Source organism: Schistocerca nitens, chromosome 3, assembly GCF_023898315.1.
Source record: "Schistocerca nitens isolate TAMUIC-IGC-003100 chromosome 3, iqSchNite1.1, whole genome shotgun sequence".
NCBI lineage: Eukaryota > Metazoa > Arthropoda > Insecta > Orthoptera > Acrididae > Schistocerca > Schistocerca nitens.
The window spans coordinates 255089365-255101641 of record NC_064616.1 but is presented as its reverse complement, the minus strand read 5'-3'; the positions used below and the strand labels follow the sequence as shown (position 1 = coordinate 255101641).

Here is a 12277-nt window from a genome sequence, read left to right as displayed (position 1 = left end):
CTTTCACGTAATTAAAGTGATATTTCCCTCTGATAGTGTGTCCGATGGCTTCTGAGTTCAGATTGCACTTAAAACTTGAAAGATAATTGCATACCACCTATCGTACGACCGCGACTTGTAGACCACTGAGATTTTGAAATCAAGTTTACTGACTGGTTTACTAATTGAATATTTGGCTGCAGAACTCTGATTTAGAAATATTTTAGAATGTTGCCTATGCTAATTAGCACCACGACTCAAACTCCGATTCACATGCTAGAGCCAACTGTAACACAGTATAACTATTTCACTGAGACTGTCACCTGTAGTGAATACAATACTCGCTTCTACGCGTTACTTGCTTGATTTTACTAAATTCCAGCGCTACAACAAAGGCTGTTAAACTACGATCCAGCTGTATGTCACAGCCATTACGATAGCCGTAATATTAGCAACAAATAAATGAATGCCATCAACAGTTTATAGTTATCCAGGACTCACCAAACTGGCAAACATCTCTTGAACATTTATTTGTCTTTCAGCACAAAATATTTATTCCTGGTACTCTGCTAAATACTTGCTGCAACCTAACCACTCAATAATCACGAAAGCAGTTACATCATCAAACATCAGAAGGACACAGCAGAAAATTCCATCATAGAGGCCTTCTGGGTCATGCTCACATACATGAAAGTTTATGAGAGCATTTCACATTAACAAATACCATAGTATAAAACAGAAATGGAAAGTGATACGAAAAAAGAGTGTGAAAGAAAGCTGCACCATACTGCATATCGGCCTAACAGTTGACATCACCCAGCTTCATATTCACACCCACTACTGCACTCCGCAAGCCACCATACAGTGTTTAGCGGAAACACCCATAAATAAAGAACAAAAAATCTGCCTCTTTCTTTACTTATGTTGATGGATGAATAATTATTCTATCCTGAAGTGCGGTTTCTCAAGACTTACAGAATATCCAGTTAAAGTTGCCATAATATCTTTACTGGACTATAAACATTTTAGAAGACAAATTTCTTTGTGTGGACATAACAGAAAAACAGTGTGTGCAAAATCTGGTCAGCTGAGTCACTTCCACTGACTCGTAACCCCTGTTTTTCCTTACCAGAGCACCATCCATCGTCCCGACGAAAGACACTTTACTTTTGCATTCTAGGTTTTTTCTGACGTATTGTATCATGAAGTTGGTCGAGAATACATAAGATATTCGGCAGTAGTTGTTGTGCCTTTCACAAAGTAATCAACAAGAAGAATCTCTTTTGGATTCCAAAAACATCGACCACAATGAAATTAATTGGTTTTTCAGTGCAGTGCCAACAGGTATCATTCACTCCTTTTTTTACTTATTCTTTTCTAGCCTGTAGTAGTGGACCAATGTATCACCCACATTAACAATTCAGTGCACACGGCCTGTAGGGTTCTTTTTAAAATGGCCCAAAAATTGCTGTTAAATTCGATTTTCTGTTTTGTTTAGGCCAGCATTTAATAAATATTTCTCATAGCTAATCCTCCTTGTTAAATATACGACACTGTTTCTTCTGATACACCTCTGGAGTCAACTGTTCCATACAACTTTAATCACTGATCCTCCACTACCATATTGTGCACTTTCTCGATGTGTCCATCTCTGGTCCCAGATCTGTAACATCCTCCATGCGGATTGTCTCAAGAGAAGTAACGCTACATATATACTCAGAAGCCCATTTCATCAGTCTTGCTATCAGAGGAGGCTCATCATAAGCTCGAAAGAAGAATGTAAGTCAATGCCGAGGAGTAGGAAGAACAAACCTGTAGTGTTCGGATACAATATTACTAACTGCTTGACAAAGTCAATTCATTTAAATATAGAGCATAACGTTGTAAAACGATACGAAACGGAACGGGCATGTGAGAACGGTGATAGGAGAGGCGAATGGCCGAGTTCGGTTTATTGGGAGAATTTTTGGAAAGAGAGGATCACCTGTAAAGGAGACCGCATATAGGATGCTGGTGCGACCTGTTTTTGAGTACTTCTCGAGTGTTTAGGATCTGTATCAGATCGGTTTGAAGGAAGACATCGAAGCATTTCGGAGACGGACTGTTAGATTTGTTATCGATAGCTTCGAACAATACGGAACTCAAATGGGAATCCCTGGAGGAAAGGCGACGTTCTTTTCGAGAAACACTATTGAGAAAATTTAGAGAAACGACATTTGAAGCTGACTGCACAACGATTCTACTACCACCAATATACATGGCGCGTAAGGACCATGAAGATATGATACGAGAAATGAGGACTCATGTGGAGGCATATGGACAGTTGTTTTTCCCTCGCTCTATTCGCGACTGGAACAGGAAAGGCTATGACTATTACTGGTACAGGGTACCCTCCACCACGAACCGCACTGTGGCTTGCGGTTTATCTATGTAGACGTAGAAACTTTGGATAAACTTCCGTTGGAGATAAACTGAAAGAATGACAGCAGGCTATTTTGTTTTATCCACTTTAAGGACTCAAACACAACACAACATATCTGGGTTGTTATTTATGAAACGCTCTATGCCAACAAAACAATGTATCCGTCAAACTCCTAAACCTAAATATGTACTTGACAAGCCACTGTATTAGCTGGGAATGAGAGTGCTTATGTCGGCTTATCGTTAGTCAACGCGTAATCGGTGTTTCGGAGGGAAGGAAAGATGCTACAACTACTGTTATGCAATGAAAACTGCACTAACCTAGTTATTAACAGTTATGGAGTGGATGGTCTGTCACACAATGGGTAGACGCCAAGTTCTTCATCTGCTGTAACCGTTTCGCCGGAATCTGCTGCAGTTTCATCATTCATTTCAGAATCCATATCACAGTCGTTATCATGTTCTGCATATTCATCTTCATTCTTCAGACCAACATTGATTATTATATTCTCTGTTGCTTCTTCCAGTGACCCATCTCCCCGTGTACCGTGATTCGTCACTCCACACAACGTTTTTCCACTATTCAACCCTGTAATGTTTACGATCCTTACACCAAGAGATGTGTCGTTTGGCATTTACAGAGTGATCTGTGGTTCTTGAGTAGCCGCTCGACCATGAAGTGCAAGTTTTCTCACCTCCCGCCTAACTGCCATAGTACTTCCAGTGGATCCTGATACAGTTTGGAATTCCTGTGTGATGGTCTGGACAGATACCGGCCTATTACACATTACGACCCTCCTTAACTGTCAGCAGTTTCTGTCAGTCAACAGCCGAGTTCGGCCTGTACGCTTTTGTGCTGTAGGTGTTCCTTCACGTTTCCACTTCACTCTCACATCGGAAACAGTGGATCTATGAATATTTAGGAGTGTTGAAATCTCGCGTACAGACATATGAGGCAAGTGACACCCAATCACCCGACCACGTTCGAAGTCCGTGAGTTCCGCGGAGCGCCCCATTCTGTTCTCCCACGATGTCTAATGACTACTGAGGTCGCTGATAAGGAGTACCTAGCAGTAGGTGGGAGCACAATGCACCTAATATGAAAAACGTATGTTTTTGGAGGTTTACGGATACATTTGATCACATACTGTATGTTCGGAAGCTTTCAACCAACCATGCTGGGTAAACTTAGATAAATACTTCTTAGTTATTTGTTTTAGGGTAGCTAAATTAATGGCAGAAACATTTTTTCAGAGATTTTTTGTTTCATTGTATTATCTCTATAGTGTTCAAACCACAGTGGTATAGAGGGAGCCTCAAAACAGTAGACCTATATCCCTTATACTATAAAACTGCATCTACTTTAAAAATAGGTTTTTGGCTTGTTATAACGCACAATTTGTAAAAGCTCATCTCTTGTTAAGTTCGGTTCAAAACTTATTTTGTTCTGTACGAGCCATTCAGTTACACCCTTCTTGCGAACTGCAGTAGCGGGGGCCTTTATTTGCCTGAACACGGTGCGTCATCAAAAACAGCAATACTACCAGCTGCAACGTTAGGAATCAGTTTCTCTTCTAACCATATGTGACAGTTATCCCCATCATCATAATAATGTTGTGACTTTGATATGGAATCATAAATTGAGTCTGCTTCCTCTATGAAACCCATTGCTTCTCCGGAGTGTACAACAATAGCTCTTTGGTCTGCACTGGTATTAGTCATTGTACCCGGAAATTCATGCTGCCAGCACTTTTTCCTGGTGTAATTCGTATTTAGCCACGTTCATCCACGAACACCACTGGTTTATTTGACCTCTTTTCATTATTGTTGATTGCTCTGAGGTATTCTGCACGCTCTGTTACAATGTCGGAATGTTCTGTTAATATGGTTTTCTTACTTTTACATTTCTGAAATGAAATCCTATCTCTTTAAAAATTTTCCTATGTGTTTTCCTTCCCTCCTGAAAATATATCTCATTTTCTTAAAATATAAGCGTCTTTCTCAACGTCATAACACTCCAAAACGTTTGTTCGTATAACTGCTTTATCGAAGTCATCTGGAGAAACTAGGAGTTTTGTTAAAGTTTTTCAGAATGTATTTTACTGTTCTTTTTGACTACCCTACCATTTTTATCGCTCCTAAGATTGCTTTCTGTAGAGGTATCATAATCTGATTCTGCTTTTCTTGTTCCTGGCAAAACTGTACACTTTGAATACAAGCTCTTTTTCAGCTTTCACATTTTTCCGACATTTTTCTCTGTTTTCCACTCTCTTGATTATGGATAACACCGTACTGCACTACTGACGACATTTCACGAGGACACGCTATAACACATGATAGTACAAGCATTGACAGTGCGATGCGTTTTCCTTAGTCACTACTGTACCTGTTTACTGTAACGTCCGCGTTGTTTCCGACAACGGCCACGAGAGACCAATTGCAGTAATGTCATGGCTGGCCGGCCGGAGTGGCAGAGCGGTTCTAGGCGCTACAGTCTGGAACCGCGCGACCGCTACGGTCGCAGGTTCGAATCCTGCCTCGGGCATGGATGTATGTGATGTCCTTAGGTTGGTTAGGTTTAAGTAGTTCTAAGTTCTAGGGGACTGATGACCTCAGCAGTTAAGTCCCATAGTGCTCAGAGCCATTTTTTTTTTTTTTTTTTTTTTCGTGCCTGGTTGGTCTAGTGCTCGGTTGAGGGACTCATGAACACAGAATTAAATATTAAATACCTGCCTGTTACTGAAGTTATGCCGTTATACAACCAATTATACAGTGCGAAAGGCAAGTTTGGGGTAATTCGGTGATCGCGTTAGCATGCGTATACTTGTAGGCGGGGTCCAGCAAGTGGCGCGGAGAAATCTGGAGCAGGCCGGCTTACTCGTATGCCTTTCACTCGCGGCGGCGGCGGCTGCAACTAGATCTGGTTGCACCATCGGCCAGTCCAGTCCCTGCCATGACATTTGCCCGTGGCCAGCTTACGGCGGCTAATGCAGCCCAACCGGCTGGTTACCACGCGCGCTGCGGCCGGCTGGTGGGGCAGGTTAGAACGCAACGCGTGTCACACCACACACACACACACACACACACACACACACACACACACGGCTTCCTGCGCAATACTTCCACTGCTTGCGCGTGCTTAGATTTAAAGATATTGCACCCTCACATAATCAGACGGTCGTCAGCACTTCTACTGTACATAAGTCTGCCGATAGCATTCAAAAAGAATCGATATTATACAATGTAGGCTTTCACGTCCAGTGCTTATTTCAATTAAAATTTCCGGGCTGAGATGCCCGCTCGGGATACAGGATGTTTAGAAACAAGTGTCACATATTGCTGCAGGAACTGGTGTGGGTACAAACTAGAGGAAAAGTTTCTGTAATGATACGTCCAGAAACCAATACCTGTTGAGGAATAGGCCAATCGGTCCTCTCATTTCCATCTCTGTTACGTAAAAGTAGACACTATAGACAGCGCTGAATGTTGTTACCACGCATCCTGACACATACATCAGCCCTTATCCCCGGCGAATCACGCACTCTTTCAGATACACCAGACTCCATTCGGATTGCGTGGCATGCATTGGTCACATCCTCACCTTTACGCACATCGTCTATTGTGAGTTGGGTGTACACAAATGTCTTAAAATGCCCCCCCCCCTCCCCTCCAGGCCATACACCCAACGTACTCAGGTTCGGTATATTGGGAGGCACCTTCGATCAATCCATCACCCTCGAAACGATGTGGTGAGTTACGTGGCACGATCCGTAGAAAATCGGATTTCGTCCCGTCTTGTATAAACGACAGTAGTTGTCTTTCTACAAAGGTAACGTTCTTCAATGGCGATGGTAATTCATCGTGCAGCGCCTGGTAATCTGTTTGTTACAGCGTGTGACCCCATGAGTCTGTCACCAACAATTCCCGCCAATACACACATACTGAAGCGATCCTAATGCCTCACCTCTATGAGTGCTCGAGGAACTGCATCTGCAAGCAAGTGCGTATTATGGTAATTTACCACGACCTACACCACCGAATACTATACATTACTTGTAACAAGTAAAATGGCCCTATATCAACAGGTACTGGTTTCCAGACATGTAAACATGTGAGCTTTTCTTCTAGATGCGACCAATACTACCTGCTGTACAAGTGAGACACTTTACTCAAACATCCTATACGAAAGTATTCCCTGACGTTTCGTCTCCGACAGCGGCAACAGAATGACGATCGATTACTTTTAATCGAGAATGATGACGTCAGCCAGAAGTAATCACGTGACGAATGGTTGTTCCGTCACCACAGTCATGCACAACAATTAAATACGTGGGGGATATACATCCTTAGCAATTCAAGAGAGAACGACAACGTAAGTCAGGCTGTAGAGAAACCAGATCCACTGGAGGAATCCTAAGGAAATATAATTTATCCACGGAGATGAGCACCGGAAATTTCATTGGGCTGACTCTCGACTTTTATTCGCCAGTCCAAGCCTTTTGCCGAATGAGACTAATAGATAAGATAGAGAACACTCAGAGATGAGCCGTGACATTCTCCACTGTGCGAAACGATCGTAAAAGTATTCAGTAGACTCGAATTAAGGATGATACTAGAAAGAAAAATGAAGATTCTGCAGTGCTTGACTATTAAAATTCTGAGAGAAGGCATCTCAGTATACATCAAGAAACATATTACTTCCTGCCACATACCTCTCCCGTAATACCCCCAACTGTAAAATAGGAGAAATTCTGGTTTATACAGACGCATAATCTTTCCTCTCGCGTTCCATCCACGAATGCAACAAGAATGATGTTGGTACACTATGCTCCCTCCGTTACACGCCACACAATGTCTTACGGAGTATAAACGTAGATGTAGACGACACTTTTCATCTCTTCTAGCTGGTGTCATATTTAGATAGTAACTGATATGGCTGAACATTCATATTTCCAATCCAATGTTCATGAAGCACAGCGGCACCGAACTTAGATGAAACGCCATCCGAGATTTTATTTGAATTCTTTGTACAATTAATTAAAAATATAGTAAAATGAGATAAAAACTGCTATATCACCAATGCAGCCTGTATTATAAACAAAATTTTATGGCACATTTAAGAAACCAGTTACCAGCTATGACATCACCCGGCGCGACCTGAGGCGTCTTGTCACGGTTCACGCAGGTCCCCCCGTTGGAGATTCGAGTCCTCCTTCGGGCATGGGTGTGTGTGTCGTCCTTAGCGCAAGTTAGTTTAAGTTAGATTGAATATTGTGTAAGCTTAGAGACCGATGACTTCAGCAGGTTGGCCCCATAAGACCTTATCACAAATTTCCAAAAGAATTTCCTACCGTCATTTCACGCAATAGACTTTCAGAACCTTTTAAAATGTGTCACACTTGAGGAAACAGTTACTCGCAACTTTTAAATGACACACCATCAAAGTAGTTAGAGAGCCCATAGTGTTGGTTATCAGCTAGAGGTAAGGTCAAGAGAGGGAAAACTCTCAGACTAAACAGGAATGCTGTTCAGAATCCGCGCCCTTACTCTGATGAACATGGTCAGGGAAGATTCTGCTCTTCCCGAATATTATTACACTGTCTTAATTATTTCCCACTTTATCAGGTAAGAGCTTGATGGAAAATATATGCTAGCATGGAACAAGGACCATTACTTCATTAAGGCCGGTCAGTGAGGCCGAACGGTTCTAGGCGCTTCAGTCTGGAACCGCGCGACCGCTGCGGTCGCAGGTTCGAATCCTGCCTGGGGCATGGATGTGTGTGATGTCCTTAGGTTAGTTAGGTTTAAGTAGTTCTAAGTTCTAGGGGACTAACGACCTCAGATGTTAAGTCCCATAGTACTCAGAGCCATTTGAACCATTTGAACCTTGATTAAGGACTGTGCAACAGGCAAACGTTCGAAAAGCTTTCGACTAGTTTGGTGCAACCTTTTATTTCTTTCTACCTTAATAAAAACTGTTCATGTCAGCATAGTTACTACGACCATTATCTTAAACAATTCTACTCCATAATTATCAGATTAACCAAACTCGTAAGCCTTAGAACACCTACACATCTGATTTTACTGTTGGTAGAGTTTCTCCATGGAATTATTTCTTCACTTAATTCATTTCTGCTGGTTAGATTTCTCCAGAGATTTCTCTCCGAATTTTTTACATCTAAAACCTCTTCTTTTCTAGTATCCATAGATTTCTTGCGTAGCACTACATTTCAAACTCTCCTCAAACTTTCTACCGCCGGTGTTTTGCCTAATTGGAGAGTCCTAGATCAGATGAATAATTTCAGAAGCTCCCGTCCTTTTCTTCTACAGGCAGCGGTTGGTATGAGATTTCTTTTGTTGAACGAAGCTTATTTCGCCTACGATAGTTTGTATTTCACGTTTTCCTTGCTCCTTCCGTCTCATGGAACTTTCCATTCTAGACAGGAACAGCTTTTCAGATCTTTTATTGTGCCTCGCCAATCTGACAGATTTAGCATATGTTACTCGTGTCTGCGTTACTAATGTAGCTGACCCTTTCGGTATTCGTTCTACGTCCTTTTACATTGTACTTATGTTTTCAGTGCTTGAGTGTCGCTAGCGAGTTAAATACATTATCATAGTTCTGAAGCTTCATTTCGCCTATTCCCTCACTACTGCAGCGCAAAAGTTGAGCAATAGGGTTGGTCTTTATGCGATTCCCCTTTAACATTATCTGCAGTTTTATCATTTCAGTTTTTAATTCTGTTGTTTAGAATTTCCACACGTCTAAAAATTATCGTCTTCTCTCAGTCGCACTCATCCTTAATCAATGAACATTTCCGTGATTTCCCTAAATCGTTTCAGGCAAATGCCGGGATGGTTCCTTTGAAAGGGCACGGCCGATTCCCTTCCCAATCCTTCCGTAACCCGAGCTTGCGCTCCGTCTCTAATGACCTCGTTGTCGACGGGACGTTAAACACTAACCACCACCACTTAATCAATGAACAGCTACTTGCATCTATCAGGAACCAGTGCAGAGATTTTAATACGATTTTCACTAATAGACAGACTGATCTTCGTGGAAGGTTTGTGCATATAATCTATTACCGCTACGCCAGCCAAGTCGTCCGGTCGTAGATAGTGCTACTGGTTTGAAGCCGAGGCTGGTCGTCAGTTATATCTAACCGCAATATATTTTGTGTGATGTTTTCTCAAACGCCAAGAATAAATATTACAGAACTATTCTAGTTGCTCTTAATTATATTTCCTGTTTCCGTGCTAATACAAGTGCCTCTAGATTATTGTTATTTTCTCTAAAGCGAAACTAAATATCACAGACTAACAGTCCATAGTCTTTGATTGTTATTTTGTTTTTAATGTTTACGTCCCGTCACGACAAAGTCATGAGCGATGGAGTACAATGAGGTTGGGACCTTTCAAAGAAACCATCCCGATATTCTCCATAAGTGATTTAAGGAAATTACGCAAGAACTAAATCTGGATGGCCACACAGAGATTGGAATTACGCGTTTCCCGAAGGCTCCTTCTGAAGCGAGTTCTCTTCAGTAATTGACACAAATGAGATGTTTATCTAATAGTTCAATAGTTTCCTTATTTACTGTAGTTACTGTGGGAATGTGAACATTTCTTCTGGATATCTGAGTGTACGTTTCTTTCCCTATGTACTTCCTTCCATAATCTGAGCTTGTTCAAATGGCTCTAAAGCACTGTGGGACTTAACTGCTGAGGTCATCAGTCCCCTAGAACTTAGAACTAGTTAAACCTAACTAACCAAAGGACATCACACACATCCATGCCCGAGGCAGGATTCGAACCTGCGACCGTAGCGGTCGCGCGGTCCCAGACTGTAGCGCCTAGAACCGCTCGACCACTACGGCCGGCAATCTGAGCTTGTGTTCCGTCTCTATAGACCTCGTTGTCGACGGAACGTTATACACTAATCTCCTTCCCCCTTCTCCTCCTCCTCCTCCTCCTCCTCCTCCTCCTCTTTCCTATACCTTATATTCAAACCACATACCCTACAGTAACTCTGGACTTTGGTGGTCTTTTAGCAGCTCAAGCCTTTTATAAACACCTTCAAATTGAGATAACATCACTGGTACACCTTTTTGCAATATAATTGAATCCCTTTTTTGCGTCACCAATCGTAAATGCGTGGTGCTTAAGATACTAGACACTTATTAGGGTAAAGTTAATTTGCCCAGCATCCTAGTTTAGGTTTCTGATTATTTCTTTAACCATTTCAGGTGAATACTGTGTGGTTCCATACAGTTCGGCCGATTACCTCCCCGGTCTTTCCCCAAAAGAGTCAGCACACCCTAACTAACGGCTTCGATGTCAATGAACCATTACACGCTAACTTTTCTTCTTTCTTTCCATCACGTTCTGACAGCGTCTTTTGATCTCGCGCAGCCTCTTTACATGCACTTTGAAACACTTTTATCTGAGCTTGCCGAAGATTTCTTTCTATCTCGCTTTGACGTTGATGTCTTCCGTTCTTTTGATACGCGAAAGCAGTCGGTGGTGTCTTATCACACTGTGTCTCCGCATTAAAAATATCAGATCTGTAATATATTCTGTATCGATTAGTACCACTTGGAAGTTTTGTTACTTTCTGCTATACACGTTCACAATAGGATTCTTTTCAGTTTCATTTAATTCCTCTTTCGACATTGGATGTGGTTTTATCCGTAATGAGTGCAGTGTGTCTAGCCTTCACTTGACACAATATATATTCTTTCCTCAAGGAAAGGCTGAAACTATATCCAAACAGGAATAACTGCATCCACCTATTACGATAATTACTGATTATCAAATACTTTCGACTGCTTTATGTTGTTACTCGGAGGAAAATATACAGCTTGTTATCGCTACTGTCGCTGATAGAACTGTAAGTACATTTTCCAGCCATAACAGAAGTACAGCTGACTTCGGCCTTTTCTGTAGCTGATATCTTGTAGGCTCCGTGGTAGTTATTCAGAAGTGTGCAAATCTTGCAGTGGCTGACCTTTTATTAGGGACGCTTCGGTTTCTATACACCTTCAACGTGCTACCTTTGGTGAAGCACTGTCTTTGTAGTGAAATCTGAATAAATTCGCCATCGACGGAGCTGTTGAAGGGGCATTGAACCTTAACGAAACCAGCATTTTTTCTTAAAGACATCGGTTGCTCCCGGATGTGTGTGCTTAAACAGTTCTGGATTCGGAGTGGAGGTCATTATCTGTAATGTACAGTGGCATTAATATATTTGTTCTTATAACAACTCCTTGTCCTCTCCTTAACGCGTATTCTGTAGGCATTCATGACATTCTTCTCGAGACAGTAAACAGCTCATTCCCCGCCTCTCCATTCCGTACATAGAACTGTACCATCTTCCTCCGCTTCAGCTAGCGGTTGTCTCTCTTTTCTACTAGCTACACCCCAGAGAAATTTGTGCTCAACTGACAGGAGCCTCCCGTGGTACTCACATCACTGAAGCATTTTCCTCAGCAGAGACGGAAGTGTAGCCGTTGGAATTAACTTCCAAGTGCTACGTCACTGCTCGACAGAATTAAATTCGCAGAGAAAGCTGTTTTACAGGAAGCTGCCTCTTCTGTTCGCAATCTGAACAAAATCTCGAGTTCAGAGGAAAAAAGTACGGTGAAAATGTTCCACTTTCTAGTTGTAAACGTTCAACCATGACGATCTCTTATAAATACTGCTACACAAGAATGCACAGCACCCTTCGTAGCACAGCAAAACTTTCACTCAGGCAAAGCTCGATGACGATGGCCATGCGGCACCGTTTCGTGGAATTCCTCGAAACGAATTTAATATCCTACTGTAAACCAGAAGTTGATCATCTGATAGGAGACAGCCGTCATGGAATCATTTCATA

General features: G+C 42.0%; 1 protein-coding gene across 1 annotated transcript in view; it reads left to right on the top strand.

Moving 5' to 3' along the window:
* The window catches only part of LOC126248221 (protein obstructor-E), a 53492-nt gene that overhangs the window by 13475 nt on the left and 27740 nt on the right, over positions 1-12277 (top strand). The gene's annotated exons all lie outside the window — the stretch shown is intronic.